Source organism: Cicer arietinum, chromosome 6 (assembly GCF_000331145.2).
Source record: "Cicer arietinum cultivar CDC Frontier isolate Library 1 chromosome 6, Cicar.CDCFrontier_v2.0, whole genome shotgun sequence".
Lineage (NCBI taxonomy): Eukaryota > Viridiplantae > Streptophyta > Magnoliopsida > Fabales > Fabaceae > Cicer > Cicer arietinum.
Genome location: NC_021165.2, coordinates 29,359,629 through 29,370,871, shown reverse-complemented (window position 1 = coordinate 29,370,871; position 11,243 = coordinate 29,359,629). Strand labels below are relative to the sequence as shown.

At 33.8% G+C, this 11,243-nt stretch overlaps 1 long non-coding RNA gene across 1 annotated transcript; it reads right to left on the bottom strand.

Annotated features, from left to right (window-relative positions):
- Positions 1 to 543: 543 nt before the first annotated feature.
- Positions 544 to 2,879, bottom strand: LOC140920955 (uncharacterized). The gene is made up of 3 exons (XR_012163727.1): positions 2,847 to 2,879; positions 1,304 to 1,351; positions 544 to 749 (listed from the first exon to the last, which is right to left on the bottom strand). It is a non-coding gene; the product is annotated as an uncharacterized lncRNA (long non-coding RNA).
- Positions 2,880 to 11,243: the final 8,364 nt, after the last annotated feature.

Below are 11,243 nucleotides of genomic sequence, written 5' to 3'. Positions count from 1 at the left end.
GAACCCCCAAAAAGAAACAAGAAATGATCGATCTACAATCTGGTTAAAAACAGCGGTGAACGGAAGTCTAACATTGCAAGTGGGCATCACATGCCAAATTAGAAAGTGCACGTGAATAGACCCTTTACAAGGGCGCTTTGGGTGAAGTAGTCGGTCAAACTCACTATTAGAAAAACTGAATTTAACGTCAGCCAAAAACCCACGCTAATAGGCAAAAAGCCGACGCTAACGTTGATTTAGCGTCGATGTCGGGCCTAGGCTAAAACGGTCGAAACTAATACATAGCGTCGACCAAATGCCATCCAATGATATATTAGCGTCGGCCAAATGCCATCCGACGCTATATTAGCGTCGGGTTGGCCCACTCTACCGCGACGCTACCAACAACTATAGAACGTCCGACGCCATTTATATCGCCATTTTGTAAAAACAGTTGCGTCGGATGGCTGACGCTAAGGTCAACTAGTTAAAATAAGTAGCGTCGGTTTGTCCGACGCTATCGTTCAATAATTTTTGTGATGCAGCGTCGGTCTGGCCGACGCTTTTTGACCAACAATCAACAAAACTATTAGGGTCACATGCATGTTCTCGTTATGAAACATGAAAGAAAATTGGTGATACAACAACATTGTTCTCTGAATGGTCTGTGTCGCTCTTGTCCTTGAGTTTGGTGACCTTAGATGGTTTATTCCTGTCAGATTTCAATCTAGCAGTTTTTCTCAAATTCCAATTTGCATCTGCCACTCGATCTAGCATTACCCAGGAAAACCAAAGAATAAACAGTTGATGAAAATAACCAATTTAGAATTTAAAAAAATGAGGACTTCCTAAGGATTAATGATGTAATTGAAAATTACATATTTCACTTAGTTTCTAATAAGTATCCAATAAGGATTCATGAGTTAGAACAAAGTTAAAAGTCTTTTGCACACTTCTTAAGATATCATAAGATTGCATCTTAAATATGAGATAACTTAAAGTTTTTTTGAAGTGAATACTTCGTTCTATGATGATTTTTCGGAATCTCGATATTTACTTACTAAAGAGTAAAGAAGCTTAATGCACAATAACCACCAGTTCATACAGCTATGCAGTATAACAGGGAGGTTTTGCTAATAACTTGAGTTGGTTTTAGTAAAATGATGTTAATTATTCAGTTTTAAAGATCCACTTTGCAAATTTAATGTATCATTTTGAGGTATATGCTACCTTTCGCACATAGTAACTTAAAATGAGAAAATCTAACATTTAAATTGAAAGTATACCCTTATGTAATTGAGATTAGAATAGATATGAATCTTACCGGAATCAATGTCAACTCCAAGAATGCTCCGGCAGCAAAACTTCAGTGCTGTTGGGATGGAGATAAATGTTAGATCATTGTGATAGAAATTACATTTGGAAAATTATCACATAAAATGAACATTTTCATGTGATAATATGCTTCATCCTAATCAGTTGAATGAGTTGTACAATTATGTTTGAGGTATGTCAAACTTAGGAACTAAGATTTCTAGCTTTTGGGGCTCCAGATAATGACTGGAAACCAGTATGAAAGACGATGCTATTTTCTTCTCCCTTACCTCTTTACTCCTTTTCTATTTGGAGTTCATTTGATTGCTTATAAATTGTGTTGTAAATAGAATTAATTTATATTTAGTTGAATTGGTTAAGATTATCCATAACCAGTCAAATCAATTCATCATTAGCATATCATTTAATCGTTAAGGACTATCCCTTCACAAATTTAGAAAAGAAAACCAATTTTTTGCAGAAAACAATGGACACTAATCAGCCACCCTTCTCGACTCTCGGAGGCCACTAGACTAACATTTTATTCAATGTGCAGGGTTAATAATAATGATGATGATGATGAAGCTGATAGTGACAGCAATGATGAAGAAGAAGAAGAATAAGAAGAAACTTAGTGATGGCCGTGTGAAGAAAGGCAGAAGGGATGGAAAGACTTTGAATGAAATTCAGAGTACAATATCTCATCAAGCAGTCGGCATTGGGCATATCCAGAAGAGGCAATATGGAATAGAGTAAAAGCAAAATAAGCAATCACCAATTACAAAGAAAATCCACAAGAAATGAGAAGTAGTAATATACAACTTGAAGAATTGCTCAAAAGTTTAAGATAGCTGATCACCATTTGAAGTCCGATATGCTATAGTGCTGTAGTGTTACTCTAGCTGCTATTAGACTACACTGAGATAAAGGAAATAGAAGGGTAATACATTGGAAAATCAAATACTAATAATTAATAAAGATTATAAAATTACAAACTACTCGTTATTTAGTCATTACTTATATTAACATTTGCATAAATGTATAAAACAGATAGCATTTGAAGCTTTGGTTTGCTAATATTGAATTTGAGCATAGTAGCAATTTTCAGAAATACCAATGACATGAATTACCAAAATCATAATAAGTCAGCTTTAAAAGAGAACTTTCACACATTCATTCTGTAGTCAGCATCGAAAGTAACTCTATGACAAGTAACAATAAGCAAATAGCCAAATATGTCAAACAAAACGTGGAGAAAAACTCAGAGACTGCTGGTAAAAGAAAAAATGCAGATAAATAATGCAAGTTATTATACTTCAGGTCTATCTCTGGGCCAATAAAACTAGATATTTTGAGCTTCTACGACATCATACTATTATTTTACATGCAATAGCAATGAGCATCAAACTGACCTAGTTGTTTCACTAGCTGCAACACTCAAAGCTATGCTCACTTGAAATAATGTTCTAATGAGTAAAACACATATCTTTTGAAGCTGAAATAAATTGAGCATCACTTATTTATCAAATTGGAAAGGATCATAAAAAAAATACCAATTTGTATGGTGATTATTCCATTGTTGCAGCACTCTTTCCTGAACACTTTCAACCGAGGATCTTCATCCACGCCTTTACTAATCTGAAATAAAAACATCAAATCGACAAAAATTGTAAAATTTGAAGGTTTTGATTAAAATAGAGGAAATTATGAAGAACCTGCGCTTTTTTATTGTTGTTCTACTTTTGGTTTCGGGTTTCATTTTTCTCATCCATCTTCGGTGGTGGAGCTTACTAAAAAGTTTGGGGTTGTCGATATAAAATTATAATATGTATACATCAAATATGCAACAAAAAATCAAATACATTATATACCTTATATGCAACAAAAAATCACACAGCTTATATGCAACAACATAACTCAAACACCTTATATGGACAAAAAATAAAACACCTTATATGCAAAAAAAAACTCCAAACAAAAATCAACCCTAACATCTGATTTGAAACAAACAAAACTCCAAACATCAATTCTGATGATAAACAAAAATACGAAATTGAAATCCGAACCTTTTGAGTTTTGACGAACGGCTAAGGCAGCGAGGCGAGGCGAGGAGGAGCAACGCGAGGAGCAGGTTTGTGTGAGTTAGGGCAAGTTTGAGCGAACGAGAGGCCAAGCTTCTCGAAGATACTTTTTGCGATATTAAGGGAAGAGAGTTGAGAATTGTTGGAACGTATGTTATAGTGTGAATTTAAAAATGTGTTAGAAGTCCCACATTGGAAAGAAATATTTTTTGTAAATTTAATTGGAATGAAACTTGTTTTTTAAAATTCAAGTCCCACATTGGAAAGAATTTTTTTTGAAATCTCACTTTGGTAAACTATCATATTTTGTAGTTTCAACTCTATACATACTAAAGTCCCACATTGTTTAGAAAACATATGTGAGTTTGCTTTCATCACTATATAATGAGTTTCAAACTATTGTGAAAAAGGACACCAAAGTTGGATGATTTTCCCAACTTTCTCTTTTCTCCCTCTTATATTCTGATCGACTAATTTTCGAGTCACTTTTCCCCTTTCTGTCCCTTCGTTTTTAGAGCGGTTATTATGCCGCAGTCCCTTTGATTCCCTTTGGTTTTTAGAGCGGTTATTATGCCGCAGTCCCTTTGGTTTTTAGAGCGGTTATTATGCCGCAGTCCCTTCGGTTTTAGAGCGGTTATTATGCTGCAGTCCCTTCGGTTTTAGAGCGGTTATTATGCCGCAGTCCCTTCGGTTTTTTAGAGCGGTTGTCCCTTTGGTTTTTAGAGCGGTTATTATGCCGCAGTCCATTCGATTTTAGAGCGGTTATTATGCCGCAGTCCCTTCAGTTTTTTAGAGCGGTTGTTATGCCGATGTCCCTTCGATTTTTTAGAGCGGTTGTTACGCCGTAGTCCTTTCGGTTTTTTGAGCGATTGTTATGCCGTAGTCCTTTTGTTTTTAGAGGGGTTGATATGCCGTAGTCACTTTGTTTTTAGAGCGATTATTATGTCGTAGTTCATTCGTTTTTTGTCTTTTTGAGCGGTTATTATGCCGTAGTTATGAATGGTCATAGTACCATATTGAGAGTGACTTTAATTGTCATATTGAGAGTGGTTTTAACTGTCATATTGAGGGTGTAATTCTAGAACGGTTTTCTACGGTGTAGTGGAACTCCGATACAGTGAATCTGGGCTGTTTTATCCTGGGGACTTCGTGGTTGATAGTCTGCCTTGCACAATTTGGGCAGTGCCGCGAAACGTCTTAAAGAGAGCGACCTAGTCCGCGACTCAACCCAGTAATATCTTCGGTGGCATAAATTGTGATTTTTAAATAGTTTTTGAAACTCAAAATCCAACAATTTTAAGACGCTTCTTTCTGCCATGTCAACCGAAGAGATTACTGGATTTGGTTATGTTGCCTCTGATTTCGATAAACTGTTTCAGTTTGAAGCAAATAGAAAATGATAAAACAGTTGGAGAATTAACCCATGGGAGAATAATGATAAGAATTATATTCTTAATCGACTTGCTGATGATCTGTATAACTATTACAGTTATAGCAATATTGCAAGATATGCTTGAGATACTCTGAATAAGTAAGTTGTGACTGCTACCTAGAGTATCAGATGTTCGATGACAGATACGTGGAGGCACATGGAGGCTGACAGATTCGTGGAGGTGGAGGCACACTCCCATAAAATTCAGAAGATAATTCATGAATCAGCTATTAAGGTACGTCATTCATGGCATATTTAAATTAAATATTGAAATTTAATATGTCTCTTTTGTTTGAATGTTGAAATCAATAAAATGTCTGTTTATGCTTACATGTTGTGTGATTTTAATTTTGACATGCTAGACTATGTGATGTGAACACATCTGATTTCAAAATTAAGTAACTTAGTTTTAATTCTAAAGTTATTGTTAAATGATTTTGGAAAATGTGAATTTTTATAGTCAAGCTAAAATAACAAAGAGTTCACATAAATATGTAGTTAGAGAATCTAAGTCTTTAGATGTATTACACTTTGACATATGTGAACTTGATGAGACGTTACCAAGAAATGAAAAATAAAAGTGAAACGCTTGGCATGTTAAGGATCTTTACAGCTGAAATTGAAAAATCAATTTAATATAAAGATTAAGAGATTCCAAGTATGATTTAGTTTATTCATGGCATATTTAAATTAAATATTGAAATTTAATATGTCTCTTTTGTTTGAATGTTGAAATCAATAAAATGTCTGTTTATGCTTACATGTTGTGTGATCTTAATTGACATGCTAGACTATGTGATGTGAACACATCTGATTTCAAAATTAAGTAACTTAGTTTTAATTTTAAAGTTATTGTTAAATGATTTTGAAAAATATGATTTTTATAGTCACTCTAAAATAACAAAGAGTTCACATAAATATGTATTTAGAGAATCTGAGTCTTTAGATTTATTACACTTTGATATATGTGAACTTGATGAGACGTTAACAAGAAATGAAAGTGAAACGATTGACATGTTAAGGATATTTATAGCTGAAATTGAAAATCAATTTAGTATAAAGATTAAGAGGTTTCAAGTATGATTCTATTTTTAATGAGTTTTATAAATTGTCTGGAATTATACATGGAACAACTGCTCCATAATTATTTGAAGTGAATGGTAAATTTGAAAGAAAAAAAGGGAATAGAACTCTTATTGAACTAGTTGTTGCTAGTATGTTTAACTCTAGTACTACAACTCATTGGTGTGAAGAAAATATATTGTTTATTTGGTATGTTTTGAATAGAGTTCTTAAATCTAAAAACAAAACATCTCCTTATGAGATAGTGAAGAAAAGACAACTAAACTTGTCTTATTTTCAAACATGGGTTGTCTGGCTTATGTCAGAATCCCGATCCCGAGCGAATTAAACTCGCCAGTAGAGCCTATGAATGAGAATCCATTGGATACGCAGTAAAGAACAAAGCGTATAAGTTTTATGACCTAAATGCAAAAGTGATCATATAGTCAAATGATGTTGACTTCTATGAAAATAAATTCCTTGTAAAATGGAGAAATAGTGGGGGCAGCGAACCAAGTTACGTTCCTGTTACAAGAAACACTGAAAGCAGCAAACAAGTTCTCTCATCATTGGATGCAAATCTATGACAAGAAGCTATACACGCTGAAATGGATTCTCTAGAGTCTAACAAGACCTAGCATTTAGTAGACTTGTCTCTTGGTTGCAAACCAATAGGTTGTAAATGGATTTTGTAAAAGAAACTAAAACCCGATGGATTTATTGATAAGTATAAGGCACGCCTTGTAGCCAAATGTTTTAGACAAAGAGAAAATATAGATTTCTTCGACACTTTCTCACCAGTCACTAGACTAACATCCATTAGGGTGCTTATATGACTTACGACTATTCATAACCTAGTGATACACCAGATAGATGTTAAAACTGTTTTTTTAAATGATGACCTAGAAGAAGAAATTTATATAGTACAACCTAAAGGTTTTGTAATTCATGGACAAGAAGACAAGGTCTCTAAGTTAGATAAATCTCTATATGGTCTTAAACAAGCTCCAAAGAAATAGCATGAAAAGATTGATAACTTGATTAAATCAAATGAGTTTAAAGTGAATGAGTGACAAATATGTATTTACTACAAATTTGAAAATGGCATTTGCACTATCATATGTCTCTATGTAGACGACATACTCATATTTGATTCAAACATTCATGTTGTACATATTTGAAATCATTGTTGTGTAACAACTTTGATATGAAAGACCTCGGAGAAGCAAATGTAATCCTTGGAATCAAGATTACTAGGTCAGAAAAGGGAATTTCTTTGGATCAATTTCACTAGGTTGAAAATATCCTAAAGAAATATAATTACTTTGACTGTAAACCTGTTTGCGCACCATACGATCTAAGTGTGAAACTTTTCAAGAACATTGGTGAAGGTGTTAGACAAACTGAATATGCGAGCATCATTGGCAGCCTCAGGTATGCCACTGATTGTACTAGACCCGACATTGCCTATGTCATGGGATTATTGTGCAGGTTTACTAGTAGACCTAGTATGGAGCATTGGCACGCTACCGGAAGAGTCATGAGATGCCTTAAAAGGACCATGAGTCTCGGATTACATTATCGAAGATTTCTTGCTATCCTTGTAGGATACAACGATGCTGATTGGAACGTCTTATCCGATGACTCCAAAGCAATCGATGACTATATTTTAATATAGTGAGTGGTGTTGTATCTTGGAAATCGAAGAACATACAATATTGGCTCAGTCCACTATGGAGTCTGAAATGATAGCACTAGCTACTACTAGTGGAGAATCGAGCTGGTTGAGATGCTTGCTAGTTGAGATCCCTATATGGGAAAAACCTATGACAAATGTGTTGATCCACTGCGATAGTATCGCGGCTATTGCGAAGATTGAGAATCGTTATTACAACGATAAGAGACGACAAATTCGTCGTAAGCACAACACTTTTAGAAAGTTATTTTCTAAATGAATTGTTATAGTGGATCATGTATGCACTGATGAGAATTTAGCAAATCATTTGACGAAAGGATTAGCTACAGAGAAAGTCATAAATACATCCAAAAGGATGAGACTAATTCCTATAGATTCACTCATGATGGTAACCCGACCTAAAAGACTGGAGATCCCAAGAATTAGGTTCAATGGGTAATAACAAGTCGTGAAGTGATATGAGATGAACATGCTATTATAAATAAGAGAAGCATGATTCCTGAAGCGATGATAGGATGAGATAATAGAAACTCTTAATGAGATCTATACTCTATGTGGATGGAGTACCTAGCTACAGGAGTACTCTTGATAGACTCACCTATGTGAATGTGGAAGTGGGGCCGCTTCCTATGGAATTTCGAGGTAGAATTCCTAGAGCGTTCACTATACTGGGATACACGTGCAGGGCCATTAATGCACGGGCTTTTGAGAATACACCCTATGAAAAGGTTGTGTGTGGATTTGATGTCAGAGATAGAGTTCAAGACTACGAGTCACTCTTGTTGAATCTGAATCTTACTTACTATGCAAAGGTTCAAGTCAAGAGACACATTTGTTTATGCACGATCTTATAGAAGCATTTGATGCTATTTTAAGAAACTTTTTTTAAATTCAAGTGGGGGATTGTTGGAACATAAGTATGTTATAGTGTGAATTTAAAAATATGTTGAAGTCCCACATTGGGAAGAAATATTTTGTGTAAATTTAAGTGGAATGAAACTTGTTTTTTAAAATTCAAGTCCCACATTGGAAAGAATTTTTTTTGAAATCTCACTTTGGTAAACTATCATATTTTGTAGTTTCAACTCTATACATAGTAAAGTCCCACATTGTTTAGAAAACATATGTGAGTTTGTTTCCATCACTATATAATGAGTTTCAAACTATTGTGAAAAATGACACCAAAGTTGGATGCTTTTCCCAACTTTCTCTTTTCTCCCTCTTATATTCTGCTCGCCTAATTTTCGAGCCACTTCTCCCCTTTCTTTCTGTCCCTTCGTTTTTAGAGCGGTTATTATGCCGCAGTCCCTTTGGTTCCCTTTGGTTTTTAGAGCGGTTATTATGTCGCAGTCCCTTTGGTTCCCTTTGGTTTTTAGAGCGGTTATTATGCCGCAGTCCCTTTGGTTTTTAGAGCAGTTATTATGCCGCAGTCTCTTCGGTTTTAGAGCGGTTATTATGTCGCAGTCCCTTAGGTTTTTTAGAGCGGTTGTTATGCCGTTGTCCCTTCGATTTTTTAGAGCAGTTGTTATGACGTAGTCCTTTCGGTTTTTTGAGCGGTTGTTATGCCGTAGTCCTTTTATTTTTAGAGCGGTTGATATGCCGTAGTCACTTTGTTTTTAGAGCGGTTATTATGCCGTAGTTATGAATGGTCATAATACCATATTGAGAGTGACTTTAATTGTCATATTGAGGGTGTAATTCTAGAACGGTTTTCTACGGTGCAGTGGAACTCCGATACAGTGAATCTGGGTTGTTTTATCCTGAGGACTTCGTGGTTGATAGTCTGCCTTGCACAATTTGGGCAGTGCCGCGAAACGTCTTAAAGAGAGCGACCTAGTCCGCGACTCAACCCAATAATATATTTGGTGGCATAAATTGTGATTTTTAAATAGTTTTTGAAACTCAAAATCCAACACCTTATATGCAAAAAAAAAAACTCCAAACAAAAATCAACCCTAACATCTGATTTGAAACAAACAAAACTCCAAAACAAAACTCCAAACATCAATTCTGATGATAAGCAAAAATACGAAATTGAAATTTGAACCTTTTGAGTTTTGACGAACGGCTAAGGCAGCGAGGTGAGGCGAGGCGGAGCAACGCGAGGAGCAGGTTCGTGTGAGTTAGGGCAAGTTTGAGCGAACGAGAGGCCAAGCTTCTTGAAGATACTTTTCGCGATACTGAGGGAAGAGAGTTGAGAATGAACTTACTTGAAGCATTCCACCTTCGTTCCATGAAGGATCGAATTTCTCGACCTTCCAGTGGTCTATGTTGGAATCGTCGTCCCATGGTTTCGGTTTATCGTGTTTCCCTTTCTTCTTCTCTTTCACTACTACTTCGTTTCTTACTTTGGTGGTGGTTGAAGGTTGAGGTTTGGTGGTGGCTATATTGAAAAGCAAAGGTTATATAGTTAGGTTTGGGATTATTCTTCTTTTATATTTTTCTATTTTATTTTTCATCTATTTTAAAAAAATGAACCATTTTAATGGACAGTGAAAAAATAGTTAATTTTACTTTACTTTTCTACAATTGACATAATAATTTTATTTTTTTAAAAGTTTTATATTACATTTAAAAATTAATATATATTAAATTAAATCATTCATAGTTAAATAATATATTATTTATAAATGAGTTTTATTATATTTTAGATTTATTATCATCCAATTTTTAAGTTTTTATCATTTTAGAACTATTTTTAAATAAAAATTTTTGTTATGATTTTAATTAAAATTAATATTAATATTTTAATTATAATTATAAAAACAATTTATTAAGTTGTTTGAGTCAAAATTGAATAGATAAATATATCAAAAGTTTTTATATAGTTAATTAAAAAAATATTATAATAATTCACACGTAGATAAATAAAAAAAAATGATTAGTCAAAATATTAGTAGTATTTATAACATGTTTTACTTTTGTTTTTTTTTTTGTTAAAACACAATTTTATTTTACTTATATAAATGTAAAAACATATAAATTATCAATAATTGAATAAAATGTAAAAACATATAAATTATCAATAATTGAATAAAACGTCAGAAAACATAAAAAAAATATAGAAATCACAACCAAAAAAAATAGTTCAATAAAAAGGAACAAAGGATTGGAAAAAATAAAGATACAACTTTTTACTGAAAAAAAAAAAAAACAAATTAAATCTTACAAATCACAAAATGTAGCGTCGGCTATACCGACGCTAAAGGATGATTAAATTTTAAAAATAAGATAGTGCCTGCCATATTTGATCTAGCGTCAGCCAGACCGACGCTAACAATTAATGAAAACAAAAATACATACTTAGTGTTTTAGCGTGTGCTTAGCCGACGCTAAAGAGCGTCAGTGTCAGTGGCTGACACTAAATATGGCAGCTAAATGATGTTTTTCTAGAAGTGCCGATGTGAACTGTAACATTGTGAATATTGAACACATTATGACAACGAACAGGCAAAAAAAACAAATTCTCAAGATACTACAATGAAGGTGGCTAAGGTTTCAAGAAAGAAAAAAAAAAAACCACAACGAAGGCGACAAGTTTATGAATAAGAGACTCCCAAAGACCGAAAACTCTGATACCATCTCAATAGTTAAGATAATAATATATTTTGTTAAATTGAAATATATTGACAATACATCAACTATATATATATAACTGAATCCCTATGTTTCAGATATT